This window comes from Manis javanica, chromosome 2, assembly GCF_040802235.1.
Source record: "Manis javanica isolate MJ-LG chromosome 2, MJ_LKY, whole genome shotgun sequence".
NCBI lineage: Eukaryota > Metazoa > Chordata > Mammalia > Pholidota > Manidae > Manis > Manis javanica.
The window spans coordinates 91,686,874-91,708,540 of record NC_133157.1 but is presented as its reverse complement, the minus strand read 5'-3'; the positions used below and the strand labels follow the sequence as shown (position 1 = coordinate 91,708,540).

The 21,667-nt window shown below is 53.5% G+C and overlaps 1 pseudogene; it reads right to left on the bottom strand.

Moving 5' to 3' along the window:
* LOC108387979 (vasoactive intestinal polypeptide receptor 2-like) overlaps positions 1-21,667 on the bottom strand; it is a 61,742-nt pseudogene that overhangs the window by 21,498 nt on the left and 18,577 nt on the right.

Sequence of the window (21,667 nt, the reverse complement as noted above, 5' to 3'; positions counted from 1 at the left end):
ATTCGCATGCCGCGCCCCTGGGCGCGGAAAGGGAGGTGAAGGTGTGGGGCAGCCCCAGAGGCATGATGGGTAAGAAGTGGCAGTCACAGCATGACTGGGCCTCAAAGGGCTTCCACCTCTGCTGCCCTGACCTCCCGAGCAGGCAGGCAGGATGGCTCTGCTTGGCCCGAAGCCTCGCTCAGTGCGCACCTCCATGCTCCTGACATTGCTTCCAAAAAGCAGATACCAGGCTCAACAAGAACACTGGCAACATGGAGACTCACACAGGGAAAAGAACAACCCCATAACGGCCACACACCCAGAAGGAAGGTGAGCCCATGCTGACCAGGGCGTCTCCATCTGCCTGTGAAAGAAATGGCATGGCCTTGAGGTCCCTCCCCAAGTCCATTAGCTGAGGGGGCCCCGTGAGGGGCAAAGATGATCTCAGGAACTCAGCGCTCTCACATCGCCTATAGAAGCCACAGCTCTGCCCTGTCCCTGAGTGACTTTATGGCTGAGTGGGTGGACGCTGTGCTGCCAGTCTTCACCGCAGACCCTCTTGCTGAGCAGCCCACCCCAGGAGCAAGCTGCAGTCCCCAAACACTGAGCCAACAACTGGTCACTGAACACAGTGAGCAGCCTGGCATCTGACCCGGATCGAGGACTTCCATCCCGGTCGTCAGGACTATCCCTTTCCTGCAGACGTGTAAGTTTGCAGAGCCTGTCAGCAACCAGGTGTGAATGGCCTGTCCACTGGGGATATCTGGACCCAATCTCTGCTGTCCCTGGGACCACCCTTCCTGCGGTGGGAAACAGACAGCATTTCAGTTCAGGGAGAGAGTCCTGCACAGTCCACTCTCTCTATTCTCTCCATTAATTCCGGGTCATAATTGGTGAGGGCGGCAGGAGCTCTGAAAGGTTACTGCTGACCTTAGGGTGAAAAACAGAAAACCTGCCACTGAGGTGACTTCTTTCCAAGGCTCAAGAAGTAAGGTCATGTGGAAGCTTGTCATCCTGTTACGCGTCAAGATGCAGGGCTCTGTGACTGTGGCTCTGTGACTCGGTTTCAAGGAGAGAGCAGACGATATGCTCAGGTTCTGAAAATGTCCTCAAAAACTTTACTTTCAGGTTTTCTTCCATTTTCTATTTCCTTTTCTGGTTGAGGGATTATAAACAGGACTGGGCATTTGGAGCAGCTTCCATTAGTTCACCTTGAGATGAGAGTTCAGTTGAACTGTTGGAAAATGAAATGCATCAGTCCTACCCAAAGCACAGAAAACGACATAATAGACATAAAATGAATCTAATACACCTCCTGACAGCAAGCCCGAACTGCAGCTGAAAACGGCCAAGCGAAAGGCCCCAGGAACCGCCTCCCGGGGTGGGTGGCACTCCATGGGCCTGGACGTGTCCACATGTGTGTGTAAGCAGCGTGAGCTGCCAGCACAACGATTTGAAGGAGAAAGTTTCATTCTGCATAAGAGCTCAGGTGACTTCCGTCACCCTCCATCCGTGGTGGTATCTGCTGTCCAGGATTTGCCTTACCTTAGTTTTTAGGACCCCCTACATTTTACTACTGCCTGAATGGTCAGGCTGTCCTAGGTTTCCTTGGGTTTGCCTTTTTTTGCTCACATTCTTCCTTAACTCCCCAGAAGCATCCTCCTCAGGCTTTGCAGATGAGGCCTGGGGGCTGTCAGTTCTTAGTTTTCTGAAGACGTCTCTTTCTCTTCATTCCTGGGTGGGGCTCAGTGGGGGCGCTCTGGGTGGACAACGGCCTCCTCTTGGCCCAGAAAGCCCCTGCCACCTTCTTTCCTTTCTCTGCTTTCTTCCTTCTTTCTGGTAGTTTCTCGGTATCTGATCGTTCCCATCCCAGAGTGCTCTTTTCATCTGTATCTGATTTGCTCTTTAATGTATCTCCTTATTTTCATTTTTCAGGTTTATTTTTTCCCAGATAAGGTCCTTTGTACAGTATTTTGTTTCTGGCTCATATTTTCAATTTCCTCTTTTTCAAAAAAAACACATTTTGAATGCACTTACCTGTATTCAGTGCCTGATGACTCCATTATCTGAAGTTTCAAGGGTGCAGCTTCACTGTTTGTCATCTGCTGACTTTGTTCACAGGGGCTTTTTCTTGGTGTAGTTGGTGCCTTTGTGCGTGAGCGCCTCTTGAAGCTGATCTGTGGAAATTCGTGGGACAAGGGCAGAGACGTTTCCTTCCAGAACTGGTGCTTGCTTCTGCCAGGCACCCCCAGTGTTGCAATTCAGGAATGCTTCACAGTGTCTCATCTCAGAGGCTCCCTACCATGCAGGTGACATAAGCAGGGAACCCAGCTTGCAGGAAGTCATGCCCCTGGTGACAGATTTTTAAATTCTCCTCACGGAAAGCAAAGGGGGATAAGGAAAGCTTGTCACGTCGCTGGCCATGTCTGGACCAGCTCCCAGCTCCAGCCACCCAGCTCTTCTGCTCCAGGAGGCCGCTCACCAGGGCTCCCCATTTCTGGCCTGGCAGATGCCCCAGGAGCCAGCTGCCCCCACAGCCTGGGGCCTGGGTCTCAGCTCTTTTACTGAGATTTTCTTATTTTCTTGAACTCCCAGCTATTCAATTTAAAATGTCATCATTACAGTTTATTTAACATTCTGGTTGATTTTTAGTGGGAATTTTACCCGTGATTTTTATATTAGATTTTTATTTCATGCCGACCATGTTGGGTATCACTGGTTAATTTAACTTGTACAGATTCACTGAGCACTTAATTGGGCCCCGACACGGTGTGAAATGCCTAGAAGGGTGAGTGAGATATGGCTCTGCCCATGAGGAACTCAAGTGTTTCACCACAGGGACTCTGCTTTGGGGGCTAACCACCCAGGACAACACATGAGCTGGGAATCACGATCAGTATGTTCTGTTTTTGTGTCCACTGAATGAAAAGGAATATCCACATTTCAATTGATATTACTTTGCTTGAAGCTGGTTTAGATTTTATACATCCTATGTTTTTAATCATTTAAGAAGGCTTGATTCGGTCACCTGCAAAGTGCCTCCATCAGAGCCTTTGTGAAGCAGAGCCGATTCCAGGATGAATTAGAAGCCTCAAGTCAAAGGCAGCAGTGGGAAGCAAGCTCTTTTCAGAACAGAACACGGAACAGCTGCTAGCAATGATGGACTGGCACCAGAACCAGGGCTGGAGAGACCTGCCAGGGGATGCAGAACGATCCGCAGGGCTTAACAGGGTCCTCTAGTGGCCGCTTAGAGAATGAGGCAGATGACGGGGAAGCCATCAGGGGTTTCTGTTGGAGGACAATGAGCAATGCTTAGTGCTTCCCTGGAGGGCATCCAATCTCCTGTGCCCCCACCTACGTGGACAGAACTGCAGCGCAAGACTGCCATTTGGAACACAGCCCCAGAAAACCAGGTTTGGGTCCCATCTCTGATGCAGGATTAAGCCTGTTTTCATTAGAAGTGGCTCAATCAGGTAAGGGCTCTGAGTGCTGCACAGAGGGTCAATGTGGCCTCTGTCTCTAGACTCCAGAACCTTCCCAGACTCTGCCTCCACCCTGGCTTCCTTCCTGGGGGCTCCTGTCAGGTCCTCTGCCTGGGCCCCTCAGAAAGGGGCCTTCAGAGTAAATACTTGGTTCTGAGGGTCTCTGAGACCCTTGGGCTGATCTTTGCTGTGAAAACTGCATTTTATTCTTGATGATTCCCAGATGCTCTTAGAGATCAGACCTACCCCCACTCAACTTTGACCCAGGCCCAGAACTCCTCCTTGTCAGAGGTCAGCCAGCAAGAAGCAACCTTACGTATTAGAAAGACTGGTCACACGGGAGTAGGTGGGAGGGGTTTTCCCTCCTAACTTTAGACTCAGACTGAAGAGTTGTGAGAGAAGTGCTGGTAAATTGGCATTCGTTGTGCATGAAAAGCAGCCACAAAGAGCAGAGTTACGGTGCCCAGCGCATAGCAGGGAATCATTGAATAGTTGTTGGGTGAATGAATGATTCGCTGGTAGAAAAAAGAGCACATGCAGGCAGAACAGACACAGACAGTCAAATATAAAGTCCTAGGTCTTTAAAGTTCATAGGATATGATACAAATGCCTGTAAAATTGAAAAAGCCATGCAAGTGATGAATATCCAACTTATTTCCTAAATAAATCTTAAAGAATAAAATTAATACTAGAAAAACAGTAAATTCACTTTAAGAATTAAAAAATAGGAAATTTGAAAATAAACGTGTCACAATTATAATCAGAAACATAATCATAGCCTTAAATACCTTTGTAAATAAATTAAAAAAAACACTCAACTAAAGAAGCCAGAAAAATAATAAAACAAGCCAAGTAAAGCAAGAAGGAGGCAATGATAAAAGCACAAAAAGGTAGATGCTTCAGGGGGACATGGGCTTGTGGTTTTTTATTTTCTGATGTATATCAGAAATGCCCTGTCAGTGCTAGCATGTAGTAAGTGCTCAACAAAGGTTTGCAAAATAGGGAATTAGTAAGTGGTCAGATTTCTAATAAACCCACAAGATACTTTTTTATGTATGGGTCAATATAACAGACACAAAAAACATGGAAAAGAGGTTTTTCCCCATGGGAAATGAAAGCTAAACTGTGACCTGTGGATAAGGAAGGAGTGTTTCATTCCTGGAAAAGAGAAGGCAGTGGAGACAATCCATGAAGCCACCACACGAGTGTGATCAGGACTCATCTGGCAGCCCCACAACGGTAAAAGGCTGGAAAGAACCTAAGAGGAGCGTTCTGGGCCTGAAATGGGGAAGCAGAAGCATCTGCCCAGGCAGGAGAAAAATCTGAATAATGGGGGACAGACCCCATTTCCGACCCCAGTGCAGTTTTCAAGTCCCTGCCAGCAGGCGAGCCTGAAGTCACTAAAAGGTGCTGAGCCTCGCGCAGAGCGAAGGCCTGCTCGTGTTTGTGCTGCGGCTGCTGTCACTTTGCCTGGAGACAAGGCACTTCTCCAGCACAATTTAAATGCTGGTCCCCGTCTCAGGGATGCGACATCTCTCGGACCCTGATTCTTGCACACCTCCAGGTTTTCCCAAGACTGACGGGGCCAGGCCGGCACAGCACCCTCCCCTCTTGAGGACTGTACTCTCTGGCCGTGGACGGGAGCTGGGAGCAGCAGGGCCCTGCCAGCGTGTGGATGAGGTGCTGCTGTCCCAAGGAAAGCCTCTAGATGATTCAAGCCCTGCTGTCCCTGAGCAAGTAACCCACCAAGCCAGTCGGCCAGGTGGCTGAGCCACAGTGGGTCCATCAGGCGGTGTGCCTGGCCTGGTTCTTCCTTCCAGAAAACAGATGTAATGCATTTCCTATTCTTAAACTACGTGACTCACCCAAGACATGAATTCTTGTTGCAAGTGTGATAGGAACAAATAGCCCAAAACAAGATGCCGGTTGAGAGGCAGGGGCCAGGCCCCGGACTGTGCCAGGCCTCAGTTTCCTCAGGAGTCTAGGAAGGACGGATCATGAGCTGATGAGGGTGAGGGTTCAGGGCCCCTGTGAGTGCAGGGAGCTTTGGGGCAGGCGGCATTTCCACCTGAAGGTCTCATGGGAAGAGGCCCTCAGTGTCCCATACTCCATAACCTGGAATTTCACTTTCTATCCTGAATAAAAATTTGCGTTCATATGAATTTTGTATTTTTAATGTTGCATTCTTTTTCTTAAAGCAAGTCCCAAAACTGAGTAAGCATCAGGCCCCATGGGATGCTCCCTCGGCAGCGGCAGCGTCATGTGGGAGGGGCAAGGTGCCAGAGGGGCTCCCAGCCAAGGAGGTGTTTGCTCCCAAGGCCCGAGGTGGGGGGCAACCCCGGCACGCTGTCTGCTCACACAGCAAGGACTGCAGACACTAACTGGTTCCTAAGGGGTCACCATGACACTGTAGGTAGTGTGACAAGGGGACCCAGGTACCCTGCAGATGCAAGTCTGTCAAGGTTCCTGTTGACATGAGATTTTACCAGATGTGATGCTTCCACAGAGTCACGTGCTATGGTCACAAGTTGGAGACTTCGATTTACTTGTAAAGGGACTTCAGGGTGTGTGGCCATTGTTACCAAAGCAGGATGTAAGGCGAACGGCCTGGGAACACTTCCACTTTCCAGCACTTCCAGAAGCCGGCGTGGCTGCTGAGCCACATGGTGTGCAGCAAGGGGGAGGGATGGTCCACTGAGTCACTTGAGTTGGATGGGGAAACCCCATGTGGGCCAGGCCTCTGTTGGCATCCTGCCCGGGGTCAACAGTTGTCCCAGAGAGTGGCCTGCGGGCCCCCTCCTGCCAGCTTGTCCCTGCAGGCTGCTTCTTCAGCCCAAGCATGTGGGACAAGCAGACACCTAAACCTCTCCCAGCTCCAGCTTCCCATGAACGGACGTGTGCCCCGGAGCGGCCACGGCAGAGGGCACCGTTAGTGGGTTAGGCAATCAAAGTAATGGTAACAACCACCATCTAAAGAAGGGTGGCACAGAAAATATGGTATTTGAACTATTGGTGTTGGTCACAGGGGAAAATGCATTTCTAACTGTGGATTTTAATTTTAAGAAGTTAAAAGTCCCTTGGCTAAACCAGAGATCCATGACTCAGCCCAGCAGGATCTCAGGAAGCTCTGGTTGAGCCGGGCCCTGCCTTCAGCTGGTGTGAGAACCTGCTGAGCCTTCTGCCTGTGCATCACGTCGGCTCACTCCAAGCGCTCCCAGCAGGGACAGTCCAGCCATTACCAATGCCACTTCACACCAGTGCTGAGGGACAGACCTGGACTTCTCAGACAGCCTCTGTCTCAGAGGGGGTCCCAGCTGAAGGAGAAGGCCCGGCCCCTGTCCTCAGGGCACAGTCCAAAATGAACGAGTAAGCGCTAACATTGCTTCTAACAGAATTAAGCCCAAATGGTGGAGACAGAAGCAGGAGCGGGAAAGGAATGTGGTGCAGACCTCGGGAACCCTTGGTGGGTGAAGACCAGGGAGGGGCTAGTGGCCAGGAAGCTTGGGAAGATGCTGGCCAGAGGGCAGGACATCCAGGCTCTGCGCAGAGGCGATGTGAGTACCGAGTGACCTTTGCTTCTCCTGACTCCCTGCTCCAGGGCAGTGCCAGGGGGCTCCCTCCTCAGGTTTCAGCCTTCTCTGTGGCTCCCGTGTAGGCGACCGTGCTGCTGACCCCTGCCATGTGCCCAGATCGGGCCACTGCCTTCTGGTAGCTCCTGAGTGGGGCTGCAACAGGATGTTGGGTGCCAGGACCCACCATCCAACGAGGCACCTGTCAGACTGCTCAGGTAAGGAGGTATCTGCTCTCTCCTGAAAACGTGGAAGGCTGAGGCTCTGTGTTAAGGCAAATGTTTTAGAGGCTGTTGGAAACCACTGCCTGTTTCCTTGGGAATGCAGTAGGAGGCCCAGGTATTTCCTGAGGACACCGCCAGCCCCAAAGCCCTTCCCCAGACATAAAGCTAGAGACCTGTCAGGATGCAGGACTGAGCTCATGCAGCGTGTCATGAAAATATGAACAGGTTGAATTCCTCCTCTTGCAAGTTATCAGCAAAATATCTTGAAGACCCACCTAGCCTCACCAGTGTGTGCAGGAGACTAACAATACTCAGGACCCAACACATGGGCGCACCTCCCACTGCTCCAGAAGGCCTCGTGAGGGGAGCAGGTGGGTGTTACCACTGTGCCCCCATACCCGGGCCTGAGCCCAGGAAGTGCGAAGCCACAGGGCTGAGCCGCAGTCAACTGGAACTGGATCCTGTGAGACACCAGCTTTTCTTCTCTTTCAGTTTTTTTCTTTAAGCAGAGTTGGTTAGTTCTACCTGTAAGGAGCTTGGAAGTCGCCCTCCATCCTAAGAACTTGTAAAAGGTGGAACAGACTGAAAAATCTACCCCTCTTTTTGGGTCTTCAAGAGAGGGCAGGCAGCTGCCCACAGCTTGGGCCAGCGGCACAGAGTTGCGGCTCCCAAGGTGGGTGGCAGGGCTCTGTGCTGTGTTGGTGAAGGACAGATATGCCATGGGGCAGGGCACGATGCCCGGAAGGAGCCCTGCAAGCAGAGTCCCTGGTGTTTGGCAAAGGGCAGAGGCGACTCAGAAGAGGAAGGACAGTCTCTCCAGCAAACGGTGCTGAGCAACCGGATGTCCACATGCAGGAATGGGATCTGGGCGCACGCCTTAGGTGCTTTGCAAAAATAACTCAAAGAGGACGGCGGACTTAACTGTGAAGTGCAGAACCGCAAGACCCTAGGAGAGACCGCATGGGACACCCAGCTGACCCCGGGATGGCGGTGCCTTTAGAAACAACAGCAAGGTGCCACAAGGAAAGGAAGAATCCATCAGCTGGATGCCATCAAATTATAGGCTTTCACTCAGTGAGGGACCCTGCCGAGAGGACAAGTGGCTGGGAGAACACGCCTGCAAATACCGGCGCCCGGTAAGGAGGGGCCCAAACAGCTGGCCCAAGCTGCTTGTTGTTACCTACGAGCAGAGGCCCCAGAAACTCAGCAGTAAGGAAGCAAACAGCCCCATTTCGGAGATGGCTGGGGACCTCCACAGACCCCTGCCACAGAACAGTAGACGGCAGGCGGCCCGAGAGGCTCCACGCCGAGCCAGGCGCAGGGCCCTGTCTGAGCCGGATCTGCCTGCTGCACACACCGTAGCTGGGAGGGCCAGTCTCAGGCCTGTGGCTTAAATTCCATTAATGGTGAGGCTGTGTTTTCCTTTCTGCCTCTGTTACCCCAGCTGTAAAGCAATGATAATAAAAGTGCCTTATCTCACAGGCTTATGTTGGATGAAATTAAAAAATCCATGTAAAGAGCTTTGTAAATGTTCAATAAGTGACTTATGTTACTTGATCTGATTTTATGATGAAAACCATTTTTATATGAAAGAGGCTTTAAAAGCTATTAACCCAATGACCCAACTCCTCCTACTGGGGTTAAGAAATACTTCTCAAGCTTCTGCGGCATGAGTTCTGCTTCAAAACATAGCTCAGAGCAAGCCCAGGGCCCCGCATTGCTTTCCTGCTTCCCTGGAGCATCATGGGGACAGCGGGGGACTGCAGGGCAGGGCCCACACCCCAGAGGCCCTGCTCTTCCCTCATCCCATGTGGGCTCGTCCAGGGTGCTCAGAGGCACAGCTGGCCCCAGCCAGGAATGCAGCCAACTCTTGGCTGTTTCTTGTTCAGAGTCACTGACAGGAGCTGGGCGCAGGTGGAGGTAGGCTCCAGGGGACGCGGCGGGTCAGGGAGCCCAGCACTCACCTGCCAGGACCTGCCCCAGGTGCAAGCCACGCACAGGCCAGGCTTCAGTCCCTGGGCCTCACCCTCTAGGAAGGCGCAGAGACACATCCATGGGAAAAGCGGCAGCTGGGATCACCCATGATTCCAAACAGGGCTGAATACCATGGACACCGCACTGTGATTGATTCTGCTGAGGAAATGATAGCAATGCGATTCGGCAGCCTTTGCGGCTGCCCGGGTGACATTTTAGAAAGGAGGCAGGGGGTGGGTATGTCCCAGAGGCTGTTGCCCCACAGGACATGGTCCCCAGACTTCATGAGGGGCTCGCAAAGCCACACCTTTTTTTTAAGTAACCACAAGGAACGTTCCTTTGTTGGTGTGGAAGGGTCAGAGGAAAAACTGATTTTCTTTTAAAGTCCAAATATGACATTTCTGAGAAAACAAAGAGCCATAGATATTTCGGGCAATTTTACCCCACCAGGCCCCAGTCTGAGCACAGGGTTTGTGATATAGAAAACCTGGGACTGGGACCATTTGCTTCAGCACTGAGTGTCTTTGCCTTTACTTTAAGTGAGCTGGCAGAGAACCCCAATCTCTTCAGGAGGAACACCAGACAAACCCCGACAGACAGCCCTTCCATGAAGCCATGAGACTGTATGCTTCAGAAAAACGATGTCGTGAAAAACAGAGAAAGACTATGGAATGTTCCAGATTGTTAGGGACTGAACAGCTGACCATGCAGAGTGACATGTGGCTTTTCCGGGGAAAGATGCCCCCACGACAGTGTGAGGCAGCAGGTGAACTCAGAACACAGACAGCAGATTAGATAAAAGCATCACAAAAATGTTAAATGTCCCAAATTTGGTAACAGCCCTGAGGTTACACAGAGGAAACCCTTGCCCCAGGGAAATGCAGCCTCGCAGCTGAGGAGGCCAGAAGCACCAGTGGGCAGCACACCCACGTGCCTGCGCTCACAGGGCCAAACCTTGCTGGGGCTTGAGCCCCCCGGGGTGCCCAGTGCTACTGTGCACTTGAAGTGGGTCACTTCAAGGTGGGTTTAAAACTGTGCAGAGAAGAGGGTGTGAGCGTCTCCTCGTTGTCCCGACAGAGCCCAGGGCTAAAGGCAAGTGCAGCTGAGGAAAGCTTTGACACACTTGGCATAAATTTTAGAGGGTTTTTGGACTTAAGATGTGATTTTATTTGAAGATTGAAGTACTATGTGCTTATTTTTGAGAAAATAGTAAATACAAGACCAGTAAAAGGAGGCCCCGGCAGTGAGGCAGCCTTCCTGGCTTGCCGTCTCTCTGCGCCCTGTCCCATTCCTGTCACACCAAGGCGACGGTTGGGAGGTGACTGTTCAGAGCGTCACCTTGTTTTTCCTACAACTTCCACAGACCTCAGCAGTGGTCCACAAATACTGTTCATTTCCATCCTTTCTTCAATTATTCCTCAGGACCACGAACTTTTAGTCCTGGAGATCGTGGGTCATGCGGAGAAATGGCAGGATTATCCAGTGAATGGCTGGTTTGTTCCCCAACCTGCCTCAGAGCCAGTCTTCCTGCCCCCACCTCGAGGGCCCTGGGGCAGCCTCATGTCCAGCACCAGACTGCCAGCTGCTTGGGCCCCAATGTCTGTCTATCCCCCAAGGTGGCTCAAGGATAAGCCAGTGAAAGGGGGCATCACTGAGCCCTGCGCCTCCCAAGAGCACCACGCTGGGCCAAGACCACCCTGGCGCGGCTCAGCCCTGCAGCTCTGGGTCCAGCCAGCCCTGTGACAAGCCGTCCCTTACAGAGAGGCAGGGGGCTTCTCTCATCAGTGCAGGCCCCCAGGGGTCTGCAGGGCAGCCCATGGCTGGGCATGCCGCCCCCGTGCTCTGCTGCCAGTGGACCACTCCCCAGCTCCCCTTCCCAATGCTGGCCTGTTCTTTATCTTCCTTTTGACCCACAGCATCAGCACTGAGTTGGATGTTCCCATGGAGCGTACTCCTTGGCTCCTAATTCTGGATCATACTGGCCTCTGATTTCTGTGCCTCCATCTCCCTTCTGGGGGAAGCTTCCTGGACGCAATCACTTGCGTCCTGTAGATCTTCTGAATCACGTTTCTGCTTCTGGGTAGATTTCTGCCTGGACGAGCCAGCTGTTTCCTTGCGCTGGGCTCTGCCACCCCAGGCAGTGCTCTGTGTAGCTCTGGCCGCATCCTCGGCAAATCCTGGAGCTGGTCTTGGCTGCGCTTGCCCTGCTGCCCCTGCCCCGGAGCCCGCCTATGGCTTGGTGAGCTGCCCATCTTTGCTGGCTGCAGCAAGCACATCACTCAGGTGCCCCAGGCAATCATGAGGGGAAGCTTCCTCCCACCACTGGACGTGAAATGAAGCAAAGACTGTGCTCCTGGCGCGTGTTCAGAAGCTGAACTGAATCACCAAATCGGAAGCAAACAGAGTGTAGTGCTCCAGGCCTCTTGGGCCAGTTGGCATACTCGGGCCTGTGGTGAAGCGCCCACGTGCCATCTTCAGGGTTCCCCTCCACTGTGCACTGGATGACAGCATGTCCTGACAGGGTCTGTGGGACCGAGCGAGGTGCCAAAGGGTGCCTGGCACAGAGGCACCACAGATCAGATGCCGTGGTCTCTGCTGTGGGATGGGGAATGTGGGGAGGTGGCATCGGGGTCAGAGGGAGAGAGCTACTACAGCATCTGAAGGTGAGAGGAGGGACAGATATTTTTAGGGATATGGCATAATATGGAAGAAATGTGTCCACTTGACCCATGGAAGGCTGGGTGCCAACAGCTTGGGCTAAATTTAGCAGAAGTGCTGTTTACTTAAGAGCCATGGTAGCAAACCCATGACACAGGACAGGTGGGGTGCACAGCCTTGCTTGTCCACTGGGACACCAGTGCGTTGGGGCAGCTGGCCATCGGTGGGACAGGCTGGGGAGCAGCCTAAGCTGCAGAGTAGTGTGGGGTGACTGAGATGCCTCCGAGAGGGCGGGCTCAGCCCGAGGCCCTTGCAGACTCTTCTGGAAGACTCCTGGTGCTCAGGAAAAGCACACCACCGGGTCCCACAGGACTCATCCTGGCAGCTAAACTTCTAGGCATTTTCATGTTTCACCCACTCCCAGCATCCCTGGGAAATCAGACAGGTGGGGACACTGGGCAGCAGGTGGGGACCAGGGCAGGGAGCCCGGCCAACACACTGCCCTCACCTGGACCCTCGAGACAGCCTTTGATGCAGAAAAATATCAGGTGACCAGGGTCCACCTGATGGGCTGTGGCGGGGAGCTCTGTCCGGGGAGCCCCAGGTCTGGGGATCAGCTGGTAGGGGGAAGGACCAGTATTGGGCTGTCCTGCTGAGGCTGAGAACATGATGCCAGGGCAACCTCTTCGGTGTAGGGCACCCCCACGCTCCCATGTAGGGGTGGAGGCAGCTGAGAGAGTCTCATGGTCTCCATCTGGCCTGCCTTCCCTGTAGCCTCAGCAGGCTGGGACCTGGGGGCAGAGGAGCTAGGGTGGCTGTGGGGTCCCCCGGGCCTGGGGGATGAGGGGCCCTTAAATCCTCATAATGGGATTAACCCTTTATGCAGCGATTAAAAGGTAAAAGGCCTAAGATGCAGTGCTCCTCAGCCAGGGCACGCACACCTGCAGGTGGGTTTGGCCAGAGGGACAGGACTGGGAAGCCGGGTGTGATGACAGGGTCCTGAGGCCAGCCCGGCGGGCTTCAGGGCTTCACTGTGACTTGTAAGACCCAGAGAATCAAGGGCCAGGCGCCACCCCAGCCCTTATGACTCCCCGGCCTCCTGGGGTCTCCTTCGGGGAGAAGCAGCTTTGGGCATCAGCTCCCCCCTGGCTGGGAGGCCCTCGGGTCTCCTTCAGCCACTCCCCCTCCTCACTTGACTGCATCTTCAGTTTCCTCACCCGATGCAGCAAGCCTGCAGCTTTAGTGGAGGCTGATTTTTTTACTGAATTTAATTAACTGTGAAACAAAGATCACACACAACACCCAGGCATGCTTGGCCACGTGAGAGCAGGAAATCCAGTCAAAAAATCTCAGCAAAACTGGGAAGAGTGAGGGCCAATGAGATGGTACGGAGAGGAAGTGGGGAGCCCCATCTTCACCAGGCTGCATCCCTCCCCTCAGCCCAGGGTGCAGGGACAGCTGGCAGGGGGTCTTCATCTTTGAACTGATTCCCTGAGTGACCAAGTGTTCAAATATTCAGACAGCGGAAGCTGCAGCCAGAGAGGGGAGCCTCCTGCTTTGGTTCTGGGCCATCATTTCCAAGCTTTCACACATGCAAATACTTTGACTTTTTAATCTGTTAGCAGGGAATATGCTGTCCTGATCTCTGCAGAATCTCTGAAATGTTTAATTAAGAAGAACAAGCCTCAAGCTGGACAAAAAGCATCAGAAAATTACTGACACTCTGTGCCTCCCACAGGCTGGATTTGGTCACAGGCCTTTCCAAGCACCAAGTGGGCCCATTAGGGTCTCCAGGTCTCCTGGAAGGTCCCCTACAGCATGACCAGGGGAATCCAGGGAGAAGGAGAAGCAGTCGGGTGTGACTCCCGAAGTGTGTCAGCACTGACGTGTTGGCCGCTGGCCCTAGGTGCCCCTCCCACATCCATCGCGGCCCTGTCAGACCCCACTGGGCCTTTGTAACCCAAGGTCAGTCAGAGCAGTGGGACCTCCAAGGCATGGTCATCTTGGGATGAATTGGCCTGCCCCTTTTGGGGACCAGAGCCCATCTCCAGGTAAATGCTGCTGGTGAGGCCTCAGCACGCTGTACTTTCCACCCCATACCCGTGTCCTGAAGCCTCAGAAGTATATCTGGGGCTGGTTCTATATAGTTAGAGTCTTATTCTTACAAAGCCATATTAAAGAGCTCACCCACAGTTTGGGGCCAGCCTGGGGCTTGGAACACTCTCGTATCTTCCAACGAAACATGTTCTGAATTCAGACTGGCTGAATAGGTCTCTGATTTTGGGCTGTGCACTGGGTTTACAGCAACAACATGAAGCGGGGGAATTTATCCCCCACCTTGTAGCTGGGATGGGTTAGGGAAGTTAAATGTATGTCTGCGAGCTGTAGGTCCCACTGTTGAGGGCTGTCCAACACCGGCATTTATTGCCCAAAGGAGACTCAGCAGCCTCCCCTCCGGGTGGGGCCTTACCTGCGGGGTGCAGTAAATACAGAACGCCCATGGGCCAAGCTCCAACCCAGAGCACAGGACAGCCCGAGGGGTGTGTCAAACCCCTCGGGTTATGTTCCACTGGAGCCAGATGAGACCGCTGTGGGGAGAAGGGAGTCACAGTGGGAAGGGTCAGGAGGCTGGAGAACGGGTGGGGAGGAGGAGTGGTTGGTAGGGGGTTTCCACTGCCTTCAGTCCTAAATGTGTCACGTTTCAGTGAAGTGCTAGGAGCTCTTCTGCTGATCTAAGTTCCTCTGGTTCAAAGCTTGGCCAAGGGTGGTGAACCACAGCTGGTGTCTTTTGGGACGTGTGGAGTGGACTCTAGCTGCACAAAGTCCCACGCTGTTCCTATAAATTCCGGAGGCCCAGGTGCATATAGGCCGCAGGTGCCACCCACAGCCTCTGCTTGCGACAAAGACGACTTAGTGTAAGGTGAGAAGGTTGACACATTCAACCCAGAAAAACTGGTTTGCATGATTATGCATAACAGAAACAGCAGTGAGCAAAGGAGGTTTGGATCCTGTGATACCCACACTGCAAGGCTTAAAAAGAAATTCCCTTTCCTAGGAGTCTGCCAGCAGAACTGCGTGTCTGATGAGGTCTGAGGACTCACCTCCCACAGCCCAGAGTCTGACCAGACGCCCCCATCTGGAGCGTTGGAACTGTCCTACCACCCAAACCTTGCTCAACGGACTCTAGACACAGCAGCCTGGTGTGCGCTGTGTGCCCAGGCCCAGGTCCCAGCGATCAGCCTGGCTCTGTCCCAACTGCCTGGAAGGACTGTCAGGGTGGCAGCTCCGTATTTCCTGGGAGGTATCCGCATGGACCCCGGGCCTGGCCACCTGCCCAGCTATGTCCCACACCCATCACTGCCACGACTACAGTGGGGGGAGCGAGGGGTCAGAGGAGGCCCAGCCACAGCTCTGTTCACCAGCCTGGGGCCTCTGACCGGTCACGCCATTTCTCTAAATCTTAGTTTCTGTCTGTAAAGTGGGTTGTCACTAAGATTAAATGAGATGGGGGGTGGGGAAATATGTGACATTGGTCAAAGTACATGCTTTCAGGTATAAGCTAAGTTCTATGTCTCACCAGAAAAAGGTGAGTGTATTTGATGAATATGAGATGACTGATAATTAGTTTGATTGAGGGAGTCTTTTCACAGTGTTAAGTGTATATGTGTAAAAACATCACACTGTGTTCCTTACATATATGCAATGCTGGCAATCAGACCGCAACAGAACAAGACCACTTGAGATGACATGGGTAATTAATCTATAATATCGGTAACTGATCAGCAATGTAGGCCACACCACCACCATCATCTTCACTGATTCTTGGCCAGAGGTCAGGGGTCTTAGCTTCCAATTAGGATATTGGCTAAAATGTATGGTACTTCCTTTTCTGCAGTTTAATAACTTGGTGGGAAAAGAACTGACTTTAAATGATAACCCTTAGTGAGGAGAGCAAGGTCAGCCCTTTGGAGAGCAGGAGCACGGGACGGTGGGTCAGGCCTGGGGAGAACTGGTCCCACGTCAGCATCACTGACGGTCTCATTAGGTGGCAGGACGGAGGGACCCAGGGACCGAGGGACCCAGGGACAGTGGGATCCAGGGGCAGTAGGATCCAGGGTGGGTGGGTACCTAAGATTCCCTGAGGTTCTTTAAAGGGCCTCATGTACATCCCACACAATGTACACTTGGGGAACACATGTTTGAAGTGCACCCCATCCTCAGGTGTATGAGGTGCCCATGTTCCACACAGCGCTGTGGGGTAAACAAATGCAGCTCAAGGGAAGGCAGTGTTCTGGTTTGCTGGTTGAAACATAATAAAACCACAGTTATTGGGGTAAGTGTGCAGGAAAGATCAACAATGCAGGCTACAGCTGAGTAAGTATACAGACAGGCTGGGGCAGAGTTTAGCAGAGCTGCAGTGGATGCATCATTTAAATGACTGGGCTCTTGGACAAATGGCTCACCACCACACCCTCCACAGCCTCCTTAAACTGCACCAGCAGACAGAGCCCTTGAGGGGCCACGCCAGTGCAGGCCAAGTCCCCAGCGTGGCCTGCAATGAGTCACTGGCAGCCAGCCTGGGCCTGGGTACTGCCAGCCAGGCACACTCCACTTCCAGATTTGCAAAGATGCTCCAGCTGGTCCCGTCTCCTGCTGCCGCCTCAGGACCGAGGAAACTACCATGCAGCTTCTCGACAGCCCATCTTGTAGCAAAACCCTACCAGGGATGGAGAAACACCCCGGCAGGAAGGGAGCTCATTAAAGCTCACTTCAGCAGGAGAGGCCTGGACAGCAGGTGAGGAGAAAGCCTTTCCTGCCTCCAAAACCATGGAAACATCAGGAACTCCTGGAGGCCAGGCAGCAGACCTGAAACGGGTGTGGCCTTTCTGGCCACTGAATAGTAGCCCTGGCCCCAGAGGCGAGCCCGAATAAACCCGCAGGGCCGCTCAGCGCACAGGCGGAAGTTCGGGCGGCGTGCCAGCCCTTACCTTGCTCTCATCTTCAGGGTCATGGAAGCCGCATGCATCTATGAAATCTAGAAACATCTCCGACCACCCATCACTTGTGCAGTTCTTGCTTATGTTTCCTAGAAGAAAAGTTGGACCGTTTGCTCTGTGGTGAAGTGTGAGGGGCTGCAGGCCGAGGCCGGGCAGGGGACCTCAGAGCCAGTAGCCTTAGAGTGCATGGGGCAGGCACCACTGGGTCGCTAGTGCTGTGGGAGAACATTGTGGAGGTTAGATGTGAGCTGCATGTAATAAAGTCAGTTCTGGTCTTACCATCAAAAGTTGCCCCTAACTAATCCAAGCCCTTTGTGAAGCCGAAGAACAGATGTTCCCCTACTTACCTGAGCATGGCAGGACGGTGACCACGTAGAGGGCCGGGTGGTCATGGGTGAAATACACGTGGGCCTGGGGGCCTGGGCCACATCTGGGGTGGGCTTGGGGGTCTCAGACCAGGGAGAAGCTCCCTGTGGTTAGCATCCCTGCCCTATAAGCCGGGGCTTGCGGAACGGCATGTGCGCCCACAACATGGTCTTTTCTGTAGCATTACTGTCCTTGTTGTGCAGGCGGGAAACAAGCTCTGGGGCTCAGTGATGCCCGTGGTTCTGTATCAGCCGAGCAGTAGGACAGGTTTTTTGACTCAGAAATCCCTATTTCCTCTGCATCACGCAGGCTGCCTGTTCACTTGCTCATGGAGTCATCAGGCAAAACCCAGAGCAAAGCCTGCTCCTGTGGAGAGGTCGGCCGCACGAGCACATCCTGGCTTGAAAAGCGCGCCTTCAGGACAGGAGGTGGGGTGACGTGGTCTCAGCAGCACCCAGGGCCCCACGGCCTGGCCCTGCCTGTTCCTCTTCAACACTGTCACCCCGAGGGTTTATCCAGCTCAAGGCCCAGAGCCCCTCCTGCACCAGCGCCCAGAGGGACACAGGGGCCAAGGAGTAGCTCAGAGACTGCAGCACACAGGGGAGGCAGCACAGATCCCTGAAGAGTGGGTCCTTGCTGCTCATGTTAGAGGCAGGTAGCACGAGGTCCACAGACCAGCATCAGGAACAAGATGACAGCGTGGCACATCCCCCCCAAGCCCCCGTATCCGGCGGGGGGGGCTCCCTATTTGCACCACTCATGGAGTCCTGGCCCTGCAGGTGACCTCACTTTATGGACAGCAAACCCGAGGCTGGGAGAGGTTGGGCCTCTTGCCCGCGTCACACGGCTGACGAGCGAGAGCTCATCTCAGTCCCTGGCAGTGGGCTCCTCATCTGCCTGAACCCTGAGCTCTGTGAACTGGCTGGAGCGGGTGCTGGGCAGGCAGACCTCATGAATACATCCAAACACGAGTCTGAAGAAGACACTTCAATGGGCTTCATCCTGTGAAGCCCAGCTTCCCCAGTTCTTCATCCCATCTGGCTTCACACCCCTGGATATCCCTGAAGGCAGAGGAGGAGGTGAGCTTCCTAGAAATGTGTGAGGCAGCAAAGGAGAGGGCCAGGGCAGTGAGAGCGGGTCAGGAAGGTGGGAGGGCCTCTGGGAGCTGGGGGGTCTGGGAGGACGTGGGGGAGGCCACAACTTTAGGACTCAGGAGAGTGGGACCCCTCTCTACCCTCTGAGTGAGTCTCTCCCCAACCCTGACTCCATGGGGCCTTCGTTACCTGGGGGCCTATCTATTCTGCAGGTCCTTCCCCAACTTTGTGGAGACCCCCCACTGTTTTCTGACCTTCCAGAGCTGTGGCCCTAAGGTCAGCGGTGGTGCCCGTGTGTCCTCAGCACGGGGTGACAGGTGCCTGAGATGCCTGCTCCCCAGGTGGTTACAAGCCCCATCCTTTGCCCATTCAGTGTGGTGTCTTGGAGCCTCCAGCTGGGCTCAGTCTGGGCTGGGGGCAGGCATGCCCCACTGCCCCCCAGGCTCTGTTGGGGAGTCACTGCTCTCCAAGGACAGCAGCCTGAGGTCCTGAGCCTGCACCTCAGACGATGCACTGGGCATGGCCTGCAGCTGTCGGAAGCTCCTATTGTAATCAGGTGATTCTGGTGTCCCTGGGGCCACAGCTGGGCTGCTGTCACGGGCACTGCTCCTGACCCTTTTGTTGTCGAGCTGTCCTGGCTTCCTGCAGCATGTTGGCCCTCTCCCCGATGTGGAGGGCCCCCATACTTGGAGTGCAGTGTCCTAAGGTTCCAGTTCCCCAGGGTAAATCTCCCATGTCCTCAAAGCCACGCTGTCTTGCTTGGTTGTTTCCTGCCTCCCTTTTAAAGGCTCCTCCATGGAGCACACACTGCTCCCCGCCTCCCTTCCGCCCCCACGGATGATGCAGAGGGGCCTGCATGACCCTGGGTTCACCCTGCAGGAGGAGAGCTCACAGCAAGGTGCTGGCTGCCATGACAGCACACATGGCTACCTGGAGAGCTCCCCAGTTTCCTACCCGCTGGTGGGATGAGAACTTCAGAGAGAAAATTACTTCCCAGAAAACACACAGATCCATTTCTCAGGCCATGGCAAGAAGCCACTTTCAGCTTTTTGAAAGCTTTCTATAAACTGAAAGGTGCCATACAGATTCAAGCACCACTGGTTCTTAATTTTGTGTCAAGACCTCCCATTTACCCCTGCCGAGGTTCATCTTTGGGGCCTCAGCCCACTGTTGTCTATGCCCATGGGCCCCCACCCAGCCCTCCTCGGCCCCAGCTGCAGATTATGTCTCTGCCTCTGTGAGCTCTGGGACTCTTACACACCCACGTGGATGGCAAGTTGTCCACAGTTGTGTAAGCAGCTGTGTGGTTCATATTTTTGTGCCCAGTTAAAAACATGGAGGCATATATATTTCAGATAACTAGCTGTGGCATCCAGATGCAGGAACTCTGGCCGACTTTCTTGCGGTGGAGATGTTCCCCACAGCTGCAAGACGGTTCTAGACAGAGAGCACAAAGCACTTAACCTGAAACAGACTGGAGTTTTCATTCTCCAGAGGAGAGGCTGCACAGTGATTCAGAGTTGAATCAGACTCTAGCTTGTCCTGGAAGCTGCGTGCCCAGGGGGCTCCTGTCTGGCAAGGGCTGGGCTGGAAGCAGCAGATGCCCAGGAATGGGAGCGCTCATGTCTGCCTGCATGCGAACCTCAGGCTGCTCTCTGGAAGCCTTGGGAATCAAACCATCCATACAAAGTCTGTGCCAATTCTTTTAGGATTTCCAGAATACTGACAGCCCAACCCATTCAGTGGGAGTAGCATTAACTGGGTGGGGGGACACTTTTTACTAGTCTTCCTGACAGAGATGGTGGTGGTGGGCGTGGCATGGTCTCAGTCTTTGGGCGCTTGGCTGACTCACTCACTCAGGACAGTTCTTACATTGCAAGTCGCAGGTATGAAAGAAATCTTTCTTTCCTGAATCACTTTTCCTCCATCCAGATCTATCCTGCGGTCGTCGGAGGCACGCCCACAACTCCAGTTCTCCAGGCTCCCCTGTGGCACCTGCCCTCTGAATGTGAGCCTTCTGCACGCCAAATTATTGTGCATCGTTTCCAGATGGGTCTTCTTTTCCACTTTCACAGGCAGATTTAGTCATGTTATGGAAATCAGGACCGTTTACAACACACCACAATGAAACAAAACTGCCTTCTCTGGAGCAAGTGGGGCCTTGTGTAGCAGAGCACAAGCCACAGGAGGAGGCCCTGCCTACTGGCCAGCACCCATGGTGCTCTGGGGACTCAGCCTGCAGGCCCCCGAGGCCAGGGGCTGGGGCAGCAGGTGGGAGCTCAGAGGCGGGGAGCCAGACCAGAGACCCCACAAGGCTTCCTGGGCGTGAAGCTGTGCCCATGCGTCAGGCAGCCTCAGGACCTCTGGGGAGTGCTGAGGGCTTGTGGGCCCTGAAGGGGCAGGATGCCAGGGAAGGTCTGCTCAGCTCCTGTGGCAGCTGGCTCTTGGCTCCCCTTTGTCTGCTTCTGGTGCACAGTGGACGCGCCCGGCCCAGCCTCTCCCTGAGGCCTGCTCTGCCCTGCATTTGATTTAAGGTGGATGGTTCAGCAGGAAGCTTTTCATCCTGCTCCTGAAACCAGCTCTGTGTGTGACAGGGCAGCCGTTCCCTGACTCGCTCAGCAAAGTGAACGGGTGCTCCGGGTGCCTGCTGCCTTCACAGAGAAGCCGACCCTTTCTGACAGACACACACCCTCGGAAACAACATAGACAGTACTTGGTTTGCTGTAGAAATTGCTGAACACTTTTGGACAGGGCACTGTGACGGTCTCGCTTAGGTCTGCTGGGGGCCAGCATGTGATGTTGTCCCAGACTCCAGGGCAGGCTAGGAGGAGAGAGAGAACAGTTGGCATGGTGCACCCACTGGGGGCACAACCCAGTCACACCCAGGCTGATGGGACCCATTCTGCTCACAGCTTTGCAAACAGAAAGCCCATTAATTAGGTGCTTACCTTGCAAATCGATTTTCTGTGAAATAAATGTGCACCAACAATATTACTGAGAATATACTAATTTTAATCAGCTTTGAAGACACCACCAGATCTGTGGTGGGAACTACTGTGTATCCAATGTGCACAGCACACTCCTGAATTTTAATGGAATCACTGCTTTTTCCTGAGGATGTGCACCCCCAGGGGGACAGAATGGGGGCTCCTCAGCATTTGTGTAAGTCTTGGAGGCTTAGGGTCCCCTGAATGAATGTATACTTGTGCTTTTAGGATAATTTGCAAAACTAAATATTTTAAGGTTTAATTGGTTTTTACAGTCAGGATAACATATTAGTGATAAAATCTTAGGTTACCTTCACAGAGTTATCAAATAATTTGT